Source organism: Thermobia domestica, chromosome 10 (genome assembly GCF_964235325.1).
Source record: "Thermobia domestica chromosome 10, izTheDome1.hap1.1, whole genome shotgun sequence".
Classification (NCBI taxonomy): Eukaryota; Metazoa; Arthropoda; class Insecta; order Zygentoma; family Lepismatidae; genus Thermobia; species Thermobia domestica.
Window position 1 is genome coordinate 129807447 of NC_137463.1, and position 22313 is coordinate 129829759.

Sequence of the window (22313 nt, forward strand, 5' to 3'; positions counted from 1 at the left end):
ATATAACCAGAATTATTTTTCTCATGTTCTAAACAAAAGAGAGATCATAATTCAAAATGTCATTATGCCATTACATTTCGTTACATTAATAAATAGAAAAAATGAATGCTGTAAAATGGTGTAGAGCTCAAGGGCACCCATTAGGGGGGCAAGCTGGGATACTCGCTTCCTTCTAGAGGAAATTGTACTTGGGAATATCGAAAACCCAATAGAATTTTTACATTAGTTACAGCAAAATTTGAAACCATATTTGAAACGTTGCTTATACTTGCCCCCCCCCCTTGGAAACCACAACATGGGTGCCCTTGGTAGAGCTGGTATTGTTATTTCTGAGCCATCGTATTTGTTCGGTTCGATATGTTCGTCTGTGTCACCAAGTTTGTCTGAGTGTAACCGGATCTGAAAAGCAGGACCCAGACTAATGTGACGTGGAAAATTCGTGACAAAGTGAAATCCAAGTTGAAACAGTAAGAAATAATTTACTAAGAAATAAGAGTAAACGATATCAGTTGCAAAGAAACTTTTGCAAAATGAGTAATCTAAACATGATATTGTGTGTATTCAGTTTACTTTTGCTTTTTATTTTTCTTTAAGTTACGTGCTAATACTAAATTATTAGATGAACAACTTTCAGTACTGAAATGGTATTAAGGAACAGTTGTGAAAACGATATGTGAAAAAGTTTTAAAGACTATGCATGTAAAAAGCCAACGTTTAGCAAGCTATTGACAAAATAATGGCTAGAGGGGGAAAAAACTCTCTTGAGAAATGAAACTGAACAATGTTTCAGCATTGAAGCTTAAATTGTTACTAGTGTGATAGATTACACTCAACGTAAGATAAATCTTACATACTAAATTCACAACTTGATTGTTGATAACATTGAAAATGTTACGCATTGTTTACATTAAATATAATAACTCATCTTTTTTATTGAAAATGTTACGTATTGTTTACCACATTAAATATAACAACTCATTTTTTTTATATTAAGAAGTAGCTTATGCGTAAAGGACAGCACCAATACTATTTATATATATCTACGTTATACAAATGAAAAAACTTGCATATCATAACGAGAAATGGCTTAATCGTTTGAAAGAAACTTTTGCATATTATTAATATATAGCCCTACCTTAAACTGGGTTGTTGACAGGACATTTTTATTCAAATTTGTATCCTAAAAGAGGGGGATTTAAGATTTAGATTTCTGGTCTTTCGGCGTCTAAGGCCATTTAGCCTGTCACGTTTGAGGGATGACGTCTCTTGGCGAGCACACTATCCCGGGGAAAGGGAAGGAAGGAAGCGGCCTGGAACCTATAAGCTAGGTACCACCTCGGCATTTGCCTGGTGTGAATGAGGAAAACCTCATTAAGGGTATATCCTAAAAAAAGAAGAGGGAGTCCACAATGTGAGCGAAAAATAGAGGTTCTCACGTTAGGAAGATCAGGCTTTGTACACAAATTTCGTACGTATTAGAAATGAATGGGCAAATGTACACTCCGCATCAAAAAATTGCGACATCTAACGCCCTGCAGTTAGGCCACCCAATATACACCTTCTTATCCCATAATCGTGTCAGGTAAAGATATCCTCTCTCTCTCCTCCTTTCTTCCCTTCTATACTAAAATAAGCTAACAACATGAGCGCAATCCTTGTTTCAAACTACACATGTATTAGTTTCGATAAAATAAAATAACAAAACAGAGAGGAAACAAGATTCATAGGTTGATGTAGGGAGAAACTGAAACACACACACACAATGAAAAATTGAAACCAATGAATGTCTATTACACAGAGATTCATAAATGAGGCAGAGGGAGAAAGAAGAGGAGAGAAGAAGAAAAAGAAAAGGGAGAACAGAAAAAACTGTAGAATTCAAACGTAGTATGAAAAAAACCTAACATTATAAAGTTCCGTTTCCAGAAATCCAATAGTAATATAGAAATAACGTTTGTTTTTACATATTTTTGAATAAACACTTATTATTTACATTCAGTTTGCAGATCTCAACAAATAAACAACATTTTCATTCACTTCCATCTACTACTGCATTCTACTGAACTGTAACGACTCGTGTGAAGAGATTAATATTCATTATTTATTGACTTTCGTTGATCTCCCACAAAATCATTTATTGTTTGTATAAGAAACATGATATTCTTTAAGACTTATCTTCGGTGTTGTGAGACTATTCTTTTTTTTTCTTCCTAATTACATAAAACTATTTCTTATGTGTCGAAGTACGCTAGTCATTCGGAAGTCTTAGTTAATAAAAATTCATTTGTCTGAGAATTTAGTCAACGTTCTTCTTCCGTAATTTTGTGTTTTCGTAGCTAAATCGTGGAAGTGTTTGTTTGTGTTATATAATGTATTATGTCAATGTGTATTTTATGTAATAAAGCTGAGAGAGCTCCTTTCCCAACTATCTGTCCATCTCTGACGTCATGAGTACCTGTTGAGACGAAAACATCTCATCTACACGTGTCTGGAGTCAGCAGGATTACCAGCAGATCTTTGTCTTTAAATACCCCCTCCATCCCGGAAACAGGAAGTCACACGGAGCCTTTGGAGTCGCTTGGAGACTTTGGAGTCGGTAATCGAAGTTATTCTCCAGAGCCTGTCGAGAGTCGGTCTTCGGAGTCATCTTAGGACTCAGTCGCGAAGTTGTCGAAAGACTGACTACGGAGTCGGTCCGGGGAGTGCACGGCGGTCAGTTGGGCACTCCGAGAGTAACTTAGAAAACGAACCGAACAGACTGTAATTCGATTTTCGACATACCGAACACCGGACGAACAACAGAAGGATAACAGGAAGCCCAGCAGAGAAGATGAAGCTACAGGTACTGTGACATCAGATTTCTTCCTTTCTCTTCCTCACCTCTCACCTACCCACACTCTCTCTGTCCGAAAAAAAGCTAAAATTCTCGTTTTTATTTCTCTTAAAATCAGACGGGTGTCGTCCGGTTCCAGGACCTGTTCTACCTTTGAGAAACATCCCAAGAATCTCACTTTGACGACACAGCTTTCTTTGAAAATACTTTTCAAATTAAGCACTCGTAAAACTTATGTTTAAAAATAATTATTCATTTTTCAATAATTGTAAACGTTTAAGTTCAGTAATTCACCATGAATAGAGTCAACTAGAAGTGTTTTTGTAACGAAGAACATGAATTGTGATATCTCTTTTCACAAACTGTCGAGGTTTGAGAGTCGACAAACTTCACTCTTTTGAGTACAGATTACACTGTTCAACAAATTTTGATCGAAAGTATGTAAATTCTTTGAAATTGTGATTTTTACATTCATTTAAGCATAACATGAAAGGAAATGATAATAGAAGAATTTTCTTAGCTCAGGTTGTGAAAAAAACGCCCTTGTACAACAGTAGCTGTATATATACAAATGTATTAGACTAATTCCATTTGTGACTTACACGATAACAGACACCAGATGGCAGTAAATATTATGTATTAGAAAAGTTATAAGATATTTTCATGGGCAAGTTTTAGGTTATAAATAAGGGGCAATAAGTCCTTCATTCATTTTCATTTGCAGCATTTAAATAGATAAACAAAATGGCTGAAACAAGTCTCTAAATATATATATGACTTACACGACAGTAGTAGACATCGTGTTTTGAATAACTGTTAGCTATTTGAAAATTCTGTTCTTCTATTGCTACAAGGAAACTAAAACTTTTTACATATATTAAGTAGATACCAAGCTACAAGACCAAAAGAAAATTATTATATTTTCTGTATCTATTTTAAAATGTATGCCAGAAATATAACGTGACGTACAAGACATAAATTTGTGACTTACACGACAAGTCTAACATCATATCTTCGTTTAATTACACTTTCAAAATTTATTGGTGGATAGAGTGGCACTAATGATGTAGAGAGACAAAAGGAAGTTAACAGACAAAACAAGAAGTTAACAATTATTTTATTCGAGCAAAATTTGTCAAATTCTAATTTATGTCTGTGATCGATACTTGGTTCACTTAATTCCTGCTTGACGTCTGTTAATGCAACATAGGCCTAATCTTTCTGTTGCGGCCAATAAAATTCTTTACCTTGATGGTAATGGTGAAGAAATGTTACATACATCTCTCCTGATTTTTTTCTCCACATCTAACAAATATTTAATAGTTCTTCTTCCGGCGAAGGGTACCAATACCCTGTCTCCAGTAGAGTATTTTCATAACTTCGTCGCTGTTTTATTCCCTTCACATGCGCCAATGAACTGTTCTGGAATGAGATCAAACTTCCTTCGTGGTCAAGAAGTATCTTAGATGAGAGAACATTCAATAGTATACGCTGAAACACTATGAAAGTAGTGCTAGTTTCGTATTTTTGGAATATTACATATTTCTTTCTTATGATGTTTCCATTGGCGCATCAGCTCAAAAATTTTTGAAGTAATACTCTTTACTACAGTATATTACATTATGTTCGGACATAACTTGCGTGCGCTCTCAATAAATTCTGAAGCAGATTGAGGATCAATTTGTCTTTGAGAGCCTTTTCCATAGTTCGTAGCCGAAAAATGCCAAGACATTTCAACTTTCTGTAATGTTATTGAACAAAGTGAATAATGTTGTGCACCATCATCCGACTGATAATTCATATTGTTGATCGGAAAACCCGGATGACGCCCTTCAAAATCTTCCATAAGTGTAGAATTGAAACAAGCAATTGCAAACATATGTTGATGCATACAATCAGATATAATTACGCACGAATCATGTTCTGTGCTTTGATTTTCTTCAGGAAAATATATTAGAAAAAATATTGTAGTTTACATAGTACAACTGTGTGATATCAAGTGAGCGTTTTGTATCTCTTCTTGGTACATAAAACAGTAATTTCCATTAAAATCCATTTGATGCAATATCATTCTTTTCAACTTCTCTATCTATTTCCGCTTCCACTCAGCTTCTGAACTAGGCATATCTGAAAATTCAATAGAAAAGACGAGTGTTAAATATCTGACATGTCCTAATTTCATAATCTTAAAGTAAACTTCGTTGTGACTTACATATTTTCGTTTGAATAATCGTGTTTTCTACCAAGGAAGCGTGACAAGAGTAGTAGCATGCTAGATTTGGCTCGGTAGGTTGCGGGTTTGAAACATATAGCTGGCAATCCTGACTGAGGTGTTCCTCATTCACACCAGGCAAATGCCGAGATGATATCCTTTCAATAGATCTGAACGAATCCTTTCCCACATGCCCACCTCCGTCCTATACCGGCCTGAGCTTTAGATGCCCAAAGGCAATAAATACCAATTTACAAGCATGTTTCCAAAACAACGAAAGAGTACGAGAAAACCAATAATAGTATTAAAAGTAGATGAAGCTAAAAACTTCGGAACCACATATGCCAGGATTGTTCCAAAGACAGTAGATGCTTTCTGTCACGTTTTTTAAAACTTCTTTCTAGATCACATTAATTCATATTGTTTAACTTTTAATTCATTTGTTACATTTATATTCCAATCTAGTACACTTTACACCCATACTTCATAATATTGCTTTTATCCTCCTTATCTTTCATTCTCTTACACTAAACATGGCACCTAATACATTCATTGAGTTATCAATCCATTGTTTATACGTTTTACTGCAGTTAGCTACTATTGGCAATGTGGTAACATTGCAACAAAATGTGACTTACACGACACGTATGATGTGAATTACTCGACAGTGAAAGAAATGTGACTTACACGACATATTATATTTTGTATTTACAAGAGTTATACATATTATTTCGGAACTTTCTGCACGCCTTTTGATTACCGTCTGTCCAAATGAAGAAAATTTAAAATTACAGCTTCTTTGTTTAATTATGTATATAAATACATAAACTTATTTATGTTTTCTTGTGACTTACACGACAGCCTACTTGAATAAATCAATTATTATAATTTTCTTGTTATTATTAAATTATGTGCAAAACAATGACACTGATGTAAACACAAACATTATCTTAATAAATACCATACGTGATCTTCACTTACCTACAGGAATTAGCAGGAAAAAACTTTGTGTTAAAATACAAATGTAGGTACGATATCCTGCGACATGAAAGTGGCCATATTTTACCTCCTGCAGAGCCATCTACAAATCAATGTTGGTATCATCTTGTTCATGTATGAAAAATTCAGCATTCTTAAAAATGAATTTTAATACTTACCTGGGCCAAGGTGAAACTTCAAATGTTCCCTTCGTAGGGTCAGTTACCGCGGAATTGACAATTAATATTTATAGAACATTTAAGCAAAATCCTTGTAAAAACCTACATTTCACTTTTTTTTATCTATTTCACTGTGATGTGATAAGTTGGGGAGTTAAGAAGTACCCTAACCTATAGCTTTCTATACCCCTGTACTTCATTTTTCAAAATTGCGCAAATACCAGTTTCACAGCGATACAGAAAATAAAGTAACCGTGGTCAAGTTAAACATTAACAATTCCGTAATAAAAATCAGTATTAACGTCAAAACATGAAAAATACGTACAAATACCTATTTGTGCAAGAACTACACTGCAGTGTAGACAAAAGTTTCAAGTGATCCCTTGTACAGGATTATGTTTATTTTATTTTGAGCGTCTTCGCTTGGCTTGCCTTTTGTAGGTTACATCTGGAGCATCCCTTGCAATAGTCCAACAGTAGTCAGCCAATATGTTAGAATTCCACTTGCCCTCATATCTCTTCTCCATGGCTGCAATATCTTGATGGAAACGCTCACCATGTTCGTCACTTACTGCTCCACAATCTTCGGAAAAGAAGTCTAGATATGAATGAAGAAAGTGGAGTTACAGAGACATATTGCAACCAAGATTTTCGTAGTACAATAACAACTTTACTACCAGTTGTTTGTAATTTGTTGCTCGGTGTCTTCCCAAGAACTGTGAACAAACACTCTTCAAGCTTTCCCACGCAGCTTTCTGCTCACCTTGTAGAATTTCGTCGAGCTTGTGATCTTTGAATAGTTGCCTAATCTGTGGCCCTATGAAAACACGCTCTAACTTTGGCATCACTTAATCGAGGGAATTGTCCTCTTAGGTACTTATAGGCCTCATCCTCTTGGTTCATGCTCTTAACAAAACTTTTCATAAGACCTAATTTAATATGTAGAGGGGGAAGCAAAATTCGGTTACGATCTACCAGTGATTCATGCTGCACATTTTTCACTCCCGGCGGAAGAATTTCTCTGGTACTCCAATCACTTTTGCGGTAATAAGATCCACGATCTCTACTGTCCCATTCACATATAAAGCAACAATACTTTGTATACCCTAACTGCATACCTAGCAACAGTGCTATTACTTTAAGGTCACCACAAATGAGCCACTGAAAATCGTAATATTTAATGGCTTGAAGTAAACATTTCAAGTTTTCATAAGATTCCTTCATATGAACTGCGTAACCTACAGGAATTGAAGGAAGTTCATTTCCAATATGTAAAAGCACTGCCTTTAAACTCACCTTGGACGAATCTATAAAGAGCCTCCACTTCGTAGGTTCGTAATTAATTTTAAGTGCCCTCATGAGACCATTTACATCTGTACATGCCACAAGTGTGTCTTCCATAGTAAAAAATGAAGTGAACATCCTCTCCCTATTCCGATATACTAAAATATTTACTTTTTCCTGCAATAAATTCCATTGCTTTAAGCGTGATGCTAAAATTTCGGCTTTGCTTTTCGAGAGGTCCAAGTCTCTGATTAGAACACTTAGTTCCTCTTGAGTAAGTCTATGTGGTTCACATGAAGGTTCTTCTACAACAAACGTAGGGTCCTTCGAAGTACTTGATTCAGGAGCTTCAACTTTTTGATCATCATCAGAAAAAAGATCGTATTCTTTAGGTGAGTCAGGAACATGTAGTCCTTCTCCATGTGGAACAGGGCGCATTGCAGAAGGAATGTTAGGATAGATCAAGGCCCGCTTCTTCTTCGTAGAAATTCCCTTCTTGACGGAAAGAACCATACAAAATAACAGTCTCTGATGTGGTCGCTTGGCTCCCTCCAAATCATGGGCACTGCAAAAGGCATTGAGTGCCCCTTCCCATTAATCCAATTTCTTAGATTGCTGGCACAAGTGTTACACACAATGTGAGGTGCCCAAGATTTATCTTGGTCTCCAATTTTACAACCAAAGTAATATTGATAGGCTTTTCTTATTAGTGGTGTTATAGTCTGCTTTTGTGAGGAAAATGTCACTTCCCCACACACGTAGCAGAAGCTACCCGCACTGTTTACACAATTTCGCGGCATTTTTGTTTATTGAAATCCTCAAAATGTCACTTAAGATAGTTCCGACAACTATTTAAAAATATACATTCGAAATACCGGTATTTTTGCGTACTTGTATTTTTATGTCCTGCACTACACAAACGTCACACCCAAAACGCTGATAACTGCACTAAACCTGTCTTTTCTAACAATAGCAGAACACTACTGAGATAAGGAACACAATGAAACCAAGCGTTCATATAGTTTCTCCAGTGTTGCCGGATCAGTGTAACATTTTACCCCAAACGAAGCGAATATATTTATTTTTAAAGCGTTGTTATTAGACATGCCTGTAAAACGAAAAGTAGAGCTAATATTCGAAAATAACTTTCAAATTCGTGATCAGCACCACAAAATCAATAAGAATTAGCTGATTTTGTTCAATTTACATTTTCGTTGTTGAACAGTGTTACCTAAAAACCGCGGTAGCCAGAATTAGTCCAGGATAGGGGACATATTAAGAAAATGAAAATCTCAGGAAAATGGAGAAGTCTTTTAGTCTGAGAGAATAAAGGAATGAAATTTCTAATTTCTAGTTCTGTTAGTCTTGTAGCTCTCAGTCCGTACCAAAGTACTGATAGAAATATGGCCATTGAATTGTGACTATTTTGTAGAACATTCTACTTTCATATCACAGGAAATTCATCTTCCTTCTTGCTTGGTTGTGAAAAGTTATAGTGTATTGGTATACTATGTAAAGTATGTGTACTGTCGCTGATTTGTGATGACAATCAGAAACAGAAGTAAAAGGTAAATTACAGTAATAGTTTTATGTTAATAATTTTGTATTCAAGGGGAATGGAAAACCTACTTTTATCTTAACATGTTTTTCTTAAAATTTCTATTCGGGTTCACACCCTTCCCCCTCAACATTGGATACAGAAATGGAGAACTTATTTTGAATTTGATTGTTGATTCCAGTATATTTCAAGCATCACTTCTCGGACCTGGGCCTGTGATATCGTCGGTATCTATATTATCATATATCAATATTCGATATCGCAAATATATGGACATGAATATATCATTCTAAATTTTCATATCAATATTGGGGGGGCGGGTATAAGGGGCCCCTAAGACTTGCGATGGATGAAGAAATTAAACACTTTTTACAATATTGTTTGCTAATCATAATATCTTTATTACCACAAATTGCAATGTAAATACATCCACCTGCAAATTTGCAATATTATATGGTGTAATTTCTTAGGCGCCAGAACTTTTCTGTTCCCTGAAAAAGAAAAAAATCTCGTGCAAAAGCAAGTGCTTCGAACTTTGAACTAGAATTTACCATAAGAAAGTTTGTTCTTTCTCTCTGTTGGAGATTTCCATCCCTTTTGGCCTTTGGGACCGCTCATTGACAGAACGTGCACACATGATCGCTATATGCATTCATGCTCTTAAGGAGAGTCAGAGACTTTGAAACGGAAACTACTTTTTAATAATAATAATAATAATAATAATAATAATAATAATAATAATAATTATAATTATAAGAATGGTGTTTACAACTAGGGCTCCATCTCATTATCTTGCATGGAAGGGCCGCAAGTCTGCTACCCCTATTCTGTTTGTCTCTTTTTCGTTTCGTGTAGATATTTGTTTTTGTGCTCTTAGGTTTTTATATGAAAGCTTTATATTATGCAACTTTTTCTTTTATGAGTTTCTTTTTTGGGGTGGAGTGGGGGGAAGTGAAAAGTGCATTCTTCTGATATCTGTTTCTTACCATTCATCTTGTCTGAAATGCTTAAGTAAGTCATTTTGTAATTTTTGATGTCATCCAACTCCGTCAATATCATAAAATTGTCATTCTTAACAATTTGTTTTATTCTCTTATTTGCAGTTTGCCACATGATATGTTTGTGACAAAATTGAGGTTTAGTCCAACGCCTTTCGAATTTGCAACCAACCTAACCGCCGAGCTTTTTGGGTTGCCTGCTATTGCAGGAAAAGGAGAATAGCAGGTGGTAATGCACTTTTGGAGTCGTGTATATATGCCGGTTCAGAAAACGGTTTCGTTCCCAATGCTCAACTGATTTTTCACAGATTATCACGGTGAAATGGATAGTATAGTTTACGAAAAGTAGTTCACTGAGAGACTGCTTCTCAACATTCATTGATTGTCTTCGATAATGCGAGCTACCAAAGCGAAAGAAGTGAAAAACTGCCCACGAAGATCAGCAGCAAGAAAGAACTTCAATGCTGGTTGACATCGAAGGGAATTTCGTGGGATAAGGACATGTTAAAGTTCGAACTTTATGAAATTGTGCAACAGCATCGAACAAACTATGAAAATATTTATAAATTAGATGAACTAGCTAAATCTGCCGGTCATTAAGTATTGTGATTGCCTCCATAGCATTGTGAATTAAACCCAATCGAATTGATTTGGAGTAAGGTAAAAAAAAAGCACATTGCGAGTGAAAATAAAACTTTTAATCTGAAAGATGTGCGTGTGCTAATGGAAGAAGGTATTGCGTTAGTGACTCAGGAGGACTGGAAAAATTGTGTAAGTCATGTGCAGAAAGTAGAGAACAATATGTGGGACGTTGATGGTCTAATGGAAGAAATGCATAGCTCGTTAATTATTAATCTTAATAGTGACTCTGACAGTGAGAAAAATGAAGAATATGATAATTTAGGAGTAAAACCATTGGAATCATTTTAAGGTAAGTGCTGGTTTAGAATATCTTTTTCATTTGTTATATGATCACCATTTTTCTAAAATATATTTTAATATTTTAAGTTCAAATAACTAAACCAGCGATGAAAGAATTGGTGGAGAGAAGCAGGGGTGCCCATCCCCCTCAAAGCTGATGGCGCACTCCCCCCAAAAACTAATAATCTCTTCCCTCCTCAAAACTCAAGTCCTCTAAAAACAATTGCCCAGTGTAACAGTAGTTTTTATAGTACTAGTAATTGTTATTTTTGTTGTTTTTATTTCCTGTAGTGGTATTATAGAATGCTTGTAGTAGTAGTAGGGGCAGTAGTAATTATAAAAATGACATTACTTTTATTAGTAGTCTTGGTAGTGTACAATACTAAATATGTTCTATAAGGATATTGAAGGGTATAAAAACTTCTACACACTGTGTATGGCAGTGTTGGGCAAATTTCAATTGAATTAACAATTAACAATTAATCTGTAAATTTAATTGTTAATTGCAATTAACAATTGAAATAAGTAATGGTTAATTGTTAATTGCACTTGGCCATTGAAAAAGGAGAATCAATTGCAATTGATCAATTGATTGAAAGTAATTGCAGTGGAAAGTAATTGCAATTGAATTCTGTAATTCAATTGCAATTGAAATTAATTGACAATTGATTCAATTGCAATTGATTTCCACAGCAATTACTTTCAATTGATTGATCAATTGCAATTGATTTTCACTGATTAATTTTCAACATTGTAGTTCAGAGAGGGCGTGGGGCAATGAAAACTTTAGCCACGACCAATTGACTCACCACCCGTCGTGACCCACGACCCACCACCCACCATAAACCACTCTTACCCACTGTGACCCACAGACCCACCAAAACCCATTGTCATCAACTCTGACCCATGATTCACGCCCTCCTCTCTACTGACTAAAGAGTATAAACTTGTAATAAAACAAGCCTATGAAATTATCAGTCATCGGAGTTTGAATTTCTACGATCAATCGCTCAAGCATTAATACAATAACGGCGGATCTGACCTTTCTAATATAAATAAAATAGAGTTTGTTCGTGTGTCTGTCTGTCTATCTTTGTGCGGCCTGTGGACGAGACGAGTGGACCGAAACTTTTCAAAATTTGGTCACGGGTAGCTTGGTCTAGGCCCCAGACCAAGACGAAGACTTTTTTTTTAATTCCTTACTAGGGGGTCTCCAGGGGACGTTTACCGGGACCGGCCTGGGGACCAGAAAAGTCGACCGAGACTTACCAAATTTTGGTCAAAGATACCTTGGTCTAGGTCCCACACCAAGGCAAAGCGTTTTCAACAAAATTCGAACCAGGGGGTCTCAGGGGGGCGTTTAACGGGACATGTAAAAGTAGAACGATATCAGTGTCGATTTCATAGTTTTCGCGGTCGCTGAGATCAATGGTGAAACTCCGATCGCATTAACTTCCAAATTCACCGTATTCGGCTGCGGGCCGTGGGTCAACAGGGGGGGGGATACCGAAACGTAAAAGTAATCCAAAATTACCGATATTAGTGTCAAATCCATAGTTTTCGCGGTTGCTGATATCAATGGCGACACTACCATTAGCGATGACTTTCAAATTCATCCACCGTTGTATGCGGGCCTTGGGTCACCAGATGGGGGAATTCCGAGACATGTAAAAATAATCGAAAATGACCGATATTCGTGTCAAATCCATAGTTTTCGGGATAGCTGAGCTCAATGGTGAAACTCAAGACCGCGTTTACTATCATATTTAGCCCCCATCAGCTAAGAAAGGCGGGCATTATAAAGGGGATCACGAGACATGTAAAAATAATCCATAATGACCGATGTCAAATCCGTAGTTTTGGCGGTGGCTGAGATCAATGGGGATACTTTCATTAGCGATGATTTTCAATTTTAGCCACCATTGAATGCGGGCCGGAGTCACCGGGGTGTGGAATTGCGAGACATGTAAAAATAATGGAAAGTGACCGATATTAGTGTCAAATCCATAGTTTTCGCTGTCGCTGAGATGAATGGTGATACTTCCACAGGCATTGACTTCCAAATACAGCCCCCATCGGCTGTGGGCCAGAGGCATTGTTTTTTTTTAAAATTGGAACCAGAGGATTATAGGGGACTTTTACCGGCATATATAAAAAGTAGTAGAAAATGGCAGATGTTAGTGTCACATTCATAGTTTTCGCGGTATTGGTTGGGGTTAGTGGGGGCCAGAGGAGATTTTTTCACAATACGAACCAAGGGGGTCTGAGGTGTGGTTCACCGGGACATGTAAAAGTAGTAGAATTTGTGTCGAATCCATATTTATTGGGGTTGCTCAGACGTATAGTGACACCCCCGATAGTGTATACGTTCAAATTCAGCCCTCTCCCACTGATGCACAAAGCGACACAAATCATGCATAAAAAATGTGAAGGAAACCACCTCGACATTCGATGGTGACGGAACAGCATTAAGTTATTCCGCTATACTTGTAGGCCATTTTGACCCATTTTCGTTGTCGCACTAAAGTGGAAATAGGAGAACAAAACAGTACAAAGCAGGCACTATACGATGCGAAAGAAACGACCTCCAAATTCGATAGTGGCGGAACAATGGCTCTATTTCCTCACACATTGATGGACCATTTTGACGCATTTCTGGTGATGCTCAAAACGTGGAAGTAGGCGAACAGAACAGTACAAAATACGCACTAAACGATGCGAAAGAACCAACCCCGAAATTCGATAGTGGCGGAACAGTGAGCTATTTAACTCCCACTTTAAAGCCTCGTTTAACTCACCTCGGGTGATGCACAAGACGAGAAATAGGCGCAGAAAACTTTAAAAAAGGGCACTAAACGATGCGAAAGTAACGATCTAGAAATTCGATAGTGTCGGAACAGTGGGTCATTTTCGTCACACTTTGGAGGCTCATCTTGACACACTTCTAGTGACGAACAAAACGTGGAAATAGGGGCACAAAACGTAACAAAACAGGCACTAGTCAATGCGAAAGGAAGGACCTCGAAATTCGGTAGTGGCGGAGGAGTGGGTCATTTTCGTCACACTTTGGAAGCCCATTTTGACACACTTCTGGTGACGCACAAAAGGTACAAAACAGACACTAAACGATGCGAAAGAACGGACCCCGGAATTCGATAGTGGCGGAACAGTGAGCTATTTAACTCCCACTTTAAAGGCCTGTTACTCACTGACGCACAAGACGAGGAAGTAGGTACATAAAACATTTTTTAAAAAAAATAGGCACTAAACGATGCGAAAGAAACAACCTAGAAATTCGATAGTGTCAGAACAATGGGTCATTTTGGTTACACTTTAGAGGCCCATTTTGACACACTTCTGGTGACGCGCAAAACGTCCAAATAAGGGCACGAAACGGCACGAAACATTCACTAGTCAATGCGAAAGGAAGGACCACGAAATTGGTAGTGGCGGAGCAGTGGGTCATTTTCGTCCCACATTTGAGGCCCATTTTGACCGTCTTCCAGTGACGCACAAAACGTCGAAATACGCGCACAAAAGGGTACGCGATGTGAAATTAACGACCTCGAAATTCGATAGTGGCGGAACAGTGGGTCATTTTCGTCCCATCTTGGAAGCCCATTTTGACCCACTTCTGGTGACGCACGAAACGTGGAAATGGGGGCACGAAACAGCACGAAAATTCAGTAGTCGATGCAAAATGAAGGACCTCGAAATTCTTTAGTGGCGGAGAAGTGGGTCATTTTCGTCCCACTTTCGAGGCCCATTTTGACCATCTTCCAGTGATGCACAAAACGTCGAAATACGCGCACAAAAGGGTACGCGGTGTGAAATTAACGACCTCGAAATTCGATAGTAGCGGAACTCTTGGTCATTTTCGTCCCATCTTGGAAGCCCATTTTGACCCACTTCCCATGACGCACAAAACGGAAGTAGACGCACAAAACGGCACAAAACGATGTGAAGGAAACGACCTCGAAATTCATTGGTGGCGGAAGAGCAATAATTTGTTCCGCCATATTTGTAGGCCCATTTTGACCCACTTCCGGTGATGCACAAAATGTGGGAATAGGCGCACAAAGCGACACAAAACACGCACAAAAGATGCAAAACAAAGTACCTCGAAATTCGTTGGTGGTGGAACAAGTTAATGACGCCGTGAGCACCAATATAAGTATATACTGTAGTTCTTACCAGGGGGCGCGGTGGGTCAGTGGTAGAGCGTTCACCTCCGGTGCTTGAGGTCCTTGGTTCGATCCCAGCTCGCGCACTTTGGACTTTGTGGTGGACAAACACCGTGCTCGTGGATTTTCTCGGGGTTCTCCCGTTTCCTCCCACTTTCTTCATTTCGTTCATTTCCCATCATCACCGTCTCCTTTAGCCTAACCGGCATAAGCGTGGGACGTAAAACTAAAGATTTCATATCATTTTTTGTAGTTCTTACCATCAAGGCTGAGAACTGCACGGTCCAATTTTTTAGCCAAAGTAGAAGCCCAACCGGAATAGTGATGTAAACCGGCTCGGCTCGGTTCAACTGAGCGTACAGCTTGAGCTGGCTTGGTTGGGATTGCCCATCGACTGGGCTCAATTGAGCCAATGGCTTGAACCGGCTCGGTAAAGACGAGTTATCGACTAGGCTCGATTGGAGCCAATGGCTCGAACCAGCTCCGTTGAAACGAGTCCATAGGCTGGGTTGGAGTTAGCTTAACTGAGCCAATGGCTTGAACCGGCTCGGTTGGTGTAAGCAATCAGCTCGGTTCGGTTCGGCTCGTGTGAGCCTTCGGCTCGAGCTGGCTCGGTTGGATAAGCTGTTGGCTCGGCTCACTTCTCTGTTCGGCTCGATAAGTGAATGAGCTGTGAGCGAGCCGCTTGAGTCGTTGACAACCCTACACCCGGGTCGAATGGGGGCCGCGGTGGCTCAGTGGTAGAGCGTTCACCTCTGGTGCTTGGGGTCCCGGGTTCGATCCCAGCCCCCGCCAAGTGAACTTTGTGGTGGACAAACACCGTGCTCGTGGGTTTTCTCGGGGTTCTCCCGTTTCCTCCCACTTACTTCATCCCACCACTTCATTCATCTCTCATCATCACCGTCTCCTTTAGCCTAACCGGCATAACCGTGGGACGTAAAACTTAAAGATTTCATTTCATTTCCTAAACCCGGGTCGAGCATTTTTAAACATGTTTGGCTGGAGTCCCATAACTTCTAACAATTTTTGGCTCGAGCCCGAATACTTGCTCCTCCTGAACTCAAACCAAGAACCTCGTGACCGATGTCCTTGCCTCCTGAGGATTTCTTGACTACCGAGATCGACAGTTAACTAATTTTTAGTATTCCGATACAAACCGCCTATATTCCATGTTTAAACAGGTACACGGTGTTATAATAATAATTAGTTATAGTAGTAGTAGTAGTATCATTGATAATTATATTGTCTATGTAGGATACTTGAAGATAGTAGTACTTGGAACTACACGAAGGATTTAGCTCGAATTGGCTCGACTCGACTGGAAACTCGATCCGAATTCGAGTCGAGTTGGGGGAAATTTTTCGAGCCGAGATCTCGAGTCGAACTCAAAGATGTCTGCTTCGAGTCGAGTCGAGTTTTAAAGAAAACTCGCTCGTGCTCATTCCTATTGTATGCATGACGGGCATATAGAGTTCTTTCTAGGGGGATAGAACCATAAACATAATATATTTAAAAAATACTTAGTTTCGCGGCTTTCTTCCCAGGGGGGAAAAGGGATGGCAGGTATCCAGCATTTCTTATAAGTACCTTATTTGAAATATGTAAAACAGTAACAAGTGGACAATACAATATACACACATCTTCTTATCTTCAGTTTTAATTGCTGATTTCAATTGCAATTAACAATTACAATTAACAATTACAAGTTTCAATTGTCAATTGCAATTAACAATTGAATGTTTCAATTGCACCCTTTGCAATTGACAATTAACAATTAAAAGTTTCAATTGCCTGGTGACCAATTAACAATTAACAATTGACGAAAATTTAATTGCAAATTTTATGATTGAATTCAATTGCAATTGAAATTAATTGTCAATTACAAATTGAAATCAATTGCAATTGAAATCAATTGCAATTGATTTTCAGAGCAATTACTTTCAATTGATTGATCAATTGCAATTGATTTCAATTGATTTTGCCCAACACTGGTGTATGGCACAGGTATTCTTTTTTTACAATTAGTATTATTATTTTTTTCTTTACAAAATATTGATATAATTCCCTTGTACACAGGGCCGTGCTGGGATACTAATGAGGGCGGTGGACAAATCTACTAAAAGGGCGCCCATAAACGGGAATATATATATATATATATATATATATATATATATATATATATATATATATATATATATATATATAGAGAGAGAGAGAGAGAGAGAGAGAGAGAGAGAGGGGGGGAAGGGAGGGAGGGAGAGACTTTGAAAGAAAGTATGGGTGCCATTTTATATCAAAATCATCACCAAATTTGTTTTAGTATTAACGTAAATAGCTAACCTCGAATCGAAATCCTCTTTACTACAGAAAAACTTTTTAAGTTCCTGTAATAACATTTCTGTCAAATAAAAAGAAGCTAAATGTATCAACAACTTAATATAGCAAACCTATGGACGCAGGATGCTCATTGCCGCGTTTACAAAAGCTCTCTATTGATTTCTGTCCTTAGCCAACTGAACCCAGTTTCTACTTTATATTTCAATCTCTGCGAGAACCATTTTAATATTGTCCTCCCATCTGCGCCTCGGTCTTCCTAACGATCATTTTTCTATTTGGATTTCCAGTTACAACTTCGAAAGCGTTTCTAATTTCTTCCATTCTGGCTACATAACCTGACTATCTGAGCCTCCTAGACTTGATGACTCTAACAATGTTTGGTAAACGGTATAAAATTATGCAGTTCCTTCTTATGAAGTTTCCGCCTTTCCCCATTCCCGTTCCTTTTGGACTTCGAATATTGGTTTAAGAATCTTGTTTTCAAATACTTTCAGTCTTCAATTTTCCCTTAGAGTTAGTGACCATACAGCACAACAGGCATGATTATCGTTTTATATTTTGAGCTACAAATTCCTCAATAGAATTAGCGACAACAGAAGATTTTTAATTGAATAATTGCACGAAATCCCTGCTTTCAGTTGACATCAAATTTTTTAGTGATTATGGTTTTGGTCTGTTAATAATGATCCTAGATATTTGAAAGTATTCACTTTGTCGAGAGAAGATATTATTTGGTATTTTAACGCATCCATAAAATGCAGTACTCTATTACGATCCCGACACAGGAACTTCAATTTATTTAGTTTCCTCTGCATTTCTTTTAAGTCTATATCCCTGCAAGCGTTAATTAAGATTTCTGCATTCCTTTCTATTATTCTGTCATTCCCTATTAAATTTACATCATCAGCATAAACCATAACCTGGCAAATACAATTCAGCTCTAGGACCTGATTGCTGTCTTTGATTTTCCTGCAGTGTTTCTCAAAGTGAGGTACGCGGACCCCTGTGGGTCCGTGGGACGTAGCCAGGGGCTCCGCGACGCCTAAAAATCGAAGTGTTTTATAATAAAATGGAAGTCACAGCTGTTTTGCAAGAAGTATTTTTTTTTCAGTTACTAAAAAGAAAGCAATTATAAATTATACATACGTTTGTAAATTTAAATGTTTTCTTACTTTACTACAGTTCTGCCCTGTGTGTATGAAGAGTTGTCTATAAAATCATTGCAACATGGATGCCTTTCCCTAAAACTTACTTATGTGAACAGTCCTTTTCTGCTCTTTGCAGTATCAAAGCCTGAAAGCAAAATCGTGTTAATGTGGAATCGCACCTAAGATTAATGGTGACAAAACTTATTCCGGATTTCAGTGCAATTATGGAAAAACAGAAAGAATTTCATTCCTCATATTAGTGACTCCACATTTGAGAACATTGTTTATCAAGAGAATTTCCTTTTTTAAAAAAGAAAAAAAAACATTGACTTTCAGTCTTGAAAGTTACTGTATTTTCAATTGAAGTTTCGTTCACTAAGAAACATCATGTATCTTTAGAATAAATTACTTATTGCAGTATTTTTCTTGATCTTTTTTCTTGTCAGTGGTAATTCTAATCAGTATAGTTTGTAATGCCATGCGAAGTTTCAGATAGCATTGCAATGGGGTCCGCGGATCACTTTCCGAATGCACTAGGGGTCCGCGTTATCGAAAAGTTTGAGAACCATTGCCTTATACCCTGTAGTGTTCTCCAGAACAAAGTTAAATAATAATGACGACAACGCATCTCCTTGTTTCTGGTCATTCTAAAAGGGAAAGCTCGTGAACAAGAATTTCTCTACTCGAACCTTACTTTGGGATTCATTTAAACTTATCTTAATTAATATACCTTTATCGGTATTGCAAATTCTGAAGCATGTTGTACAATGTTTCTCTCCTACCTGAGTGTAAAGTCAATAATTGATGTGCCAGGATGTTGTATTCTCTCATTTCTTTTCAAGTTTTAGTCGAATGGTAAATATCTGGTCGATAGTTGATCGTATTTACCTAAATCCGTTCTGATAATCTCCAAAAATTTCATCTGCGTATGGAGTCAATCTTGCTAATACAATGTTTAAGAGGATTTATTGGATGTTGACAGAAGAGAAATGCCTCGATAATTATTAAATCTGTTTTGTTGCTTTTCTTCTGAACTGGAACAATGATTGATTCTCTTCACTCTTGTGGTAATTCCTCCTTGTTCCAGATAAGAAGAATGAGTTTGTGTATCTTGCTCTACAATTTCCCCCTCCATCTAAAATTAAATCAACCAGAATTTCGTCTACATCCGGAGATGTGTGATTAATTTTTTAAATAGCGATTTCTATTTCTGTCTGGTTAGGTTCTGGAATATACGGTTAAGCTGCATGCGTTTCACTTTCTTCACGTGCATTAGTTTTTGACTATGTGTTACGCAAATCGTCAAAGAAATCTGTGCATCTATTTAAGATGCTATCTGTATCAGTGAGAACTGTTCCTTTACGTTTCTTTAATATATAAGCACGAAGTTGATAGTCTTTCTTATATTCGTTGATGCATTCGTTGATGTTTTTGTTTTCACTATTGTCTTCAAGTTAATTAATTTTAACTTTCAAGAGTCGCATTTCTTTGTTCTAAAAGTTTTAGATGTGTTCTGCCAGATGACAATGAAATTTTATGCAGTTTTTTCGTTCGGATTTTGTAGCCAACGCTGTTTCTTCTGTTTTCTCTTCTCTGCTACTTTAGTACATACCTGGTTGAATCATGGTTTGTTCCTACGTATTTCTGCGTGCCCGAATATTTCTTTTGCTGAAATTTTAATGTTATCTCTAATTTCAACCAAGTATCTTGAACACTAGTGCACTCCGAACATTGTAAAACCGAGAATCTATTCGACACTTCAATCTGGCTCCCCTCTCACTTGACTCTCCTCTATTAAAAAAAATAATATAAAATAAACCCTTCCGTTTTCAGATATTGAATATTTCCTTTATTCAACGATAGTATCTCTCTTACTATCACAATCAGCTCCTCTGAACGGCCGAACATCAGTTGTGCTAGACTGTTCTTTTCTGTCTACTAAAACATGATCAGTTTGAATATGTGTTTTCCATCTGATGAAGTCCAATTGTATTTATGAATTTCGCGATGTTGGAATTTTGTAATCTTCACGATAAGGTGCTGGATATTGCACAGTTCACGAGTCTAACGCCGTTGTCACAACCTTCCTTATGCAAATATTTATTCCGTATAATCGGTTTGAAAATACCCTCTCGTACTACCTTCGCATTGAAACTGCCTAACAGAATTTTCATATGGTATTGCAGGAGATGATCAAATACCCGTTTTATTCTTTCGTAAAAACTGTATTTTTTTTATCGCCATCCTTATTTTCTGTTGGGGCATGTGCATTTAAAGCAATAAAATTACACCACCGCCCTTAAGAGAAGTAAAAGAAAAGCTATCATTAACAAATTCAACCTATGTAATTGGTGATATTACGTATTTGTTTGTGAACGGAAAGCCCTGTTTCTAATTGGTAATTTTAAAATTTGTTCCCCGTAAAAGAACTTCCCGACTTGACTCCTCCATTTCCTTCTCATCTAATTTTCTGATATCCCACTAGGTCCAACTTCTATTTCTAAACTCATTTTTTACAAATTTTAACGCGCCTGCCCTATAGAGACTTCTTACATTCCATGTTCCAAATATCATGTCGATTTTACTATGCTGAGTTCGTGCCAAGTTATCAGTTCTGTTCCGAGGATTCTGCGAACTTATCTGAACAATTCTTTTTTACAGGATGAGGTTGTTAGCCTCACACCAAATTCTCAAGCTGGATTATCACCCCTTGTCTGTACGCGACTGCTTACTCAGTATATTCGCAGCTAACCTCTATATCCCAGAGGCCTTCTCAATCCACATAATACATAATAATTCATAATACAAAACTAAAATACAGAAGAATAAAATTTAAAAAAATAATGTGATATTTTGCAGGACATCTTACGTAAAGGGCGCCTTGTGTTCTTCACAGGTTCTGTACTACCAGTCAGTATTTGAATTTATTATACAAAGTTGGTATACAGGATAACTAAAACCACTTATCTATAATGTGATGTTTCGTAGGGCGCCTTATGTAAAGGGCGCACTGTACCTTTCACGGGTTCTTTGCCAGTAGTAACTGTGTATTTATTGGACGGAATTGTGCTATACAGAAGAGTAAATAAAATCGTTCATCTTTGATATGGTCTCGCAAGGGCGCCTACTATAAAGGGCGCACTGCACCTTTCGCGAGTTCTTTACCAATAAAACTGTAAGAATTTATTACTAAAAACTTGTACCTTTATTTATACTGTGATATTTCGGAGGGCGCACCGGGACACGTCCCGGTGTCCCGGTGGGCCAGCACGGGCCTGCTTGTACATGAAAAGTAAGAAGCAAGTTACAAGTTATTGAGTTTGATACCAAAAGAAAATGATATCCTCGAAATTAGCCTACAAAAAGAAGTGATATCCAACGAAAAACATTCCTGTAAAAGAGCCAAGTACGAGTGGCCTTAAAAAGAATTGAAATCACAAAAATAGGCGCCAAGTTCTGGTGGACAACAGTTACAAACACTCACTGGCTCACTTCAAATTTAGATTTGAAACTTGACTGTTGTCTGTATGGTTACCACTAGCTCACAATTATGTCAAACTACTTTATAATTTTCAACAGACAACATAGGCAAGTTTCAAATCTAAATTTGAAAGTGATTCCTTAAGTGTTTGTAACTGTTGTTCACCAGAACTTGGCGCCATCCTTTAAGATAGCAACTTG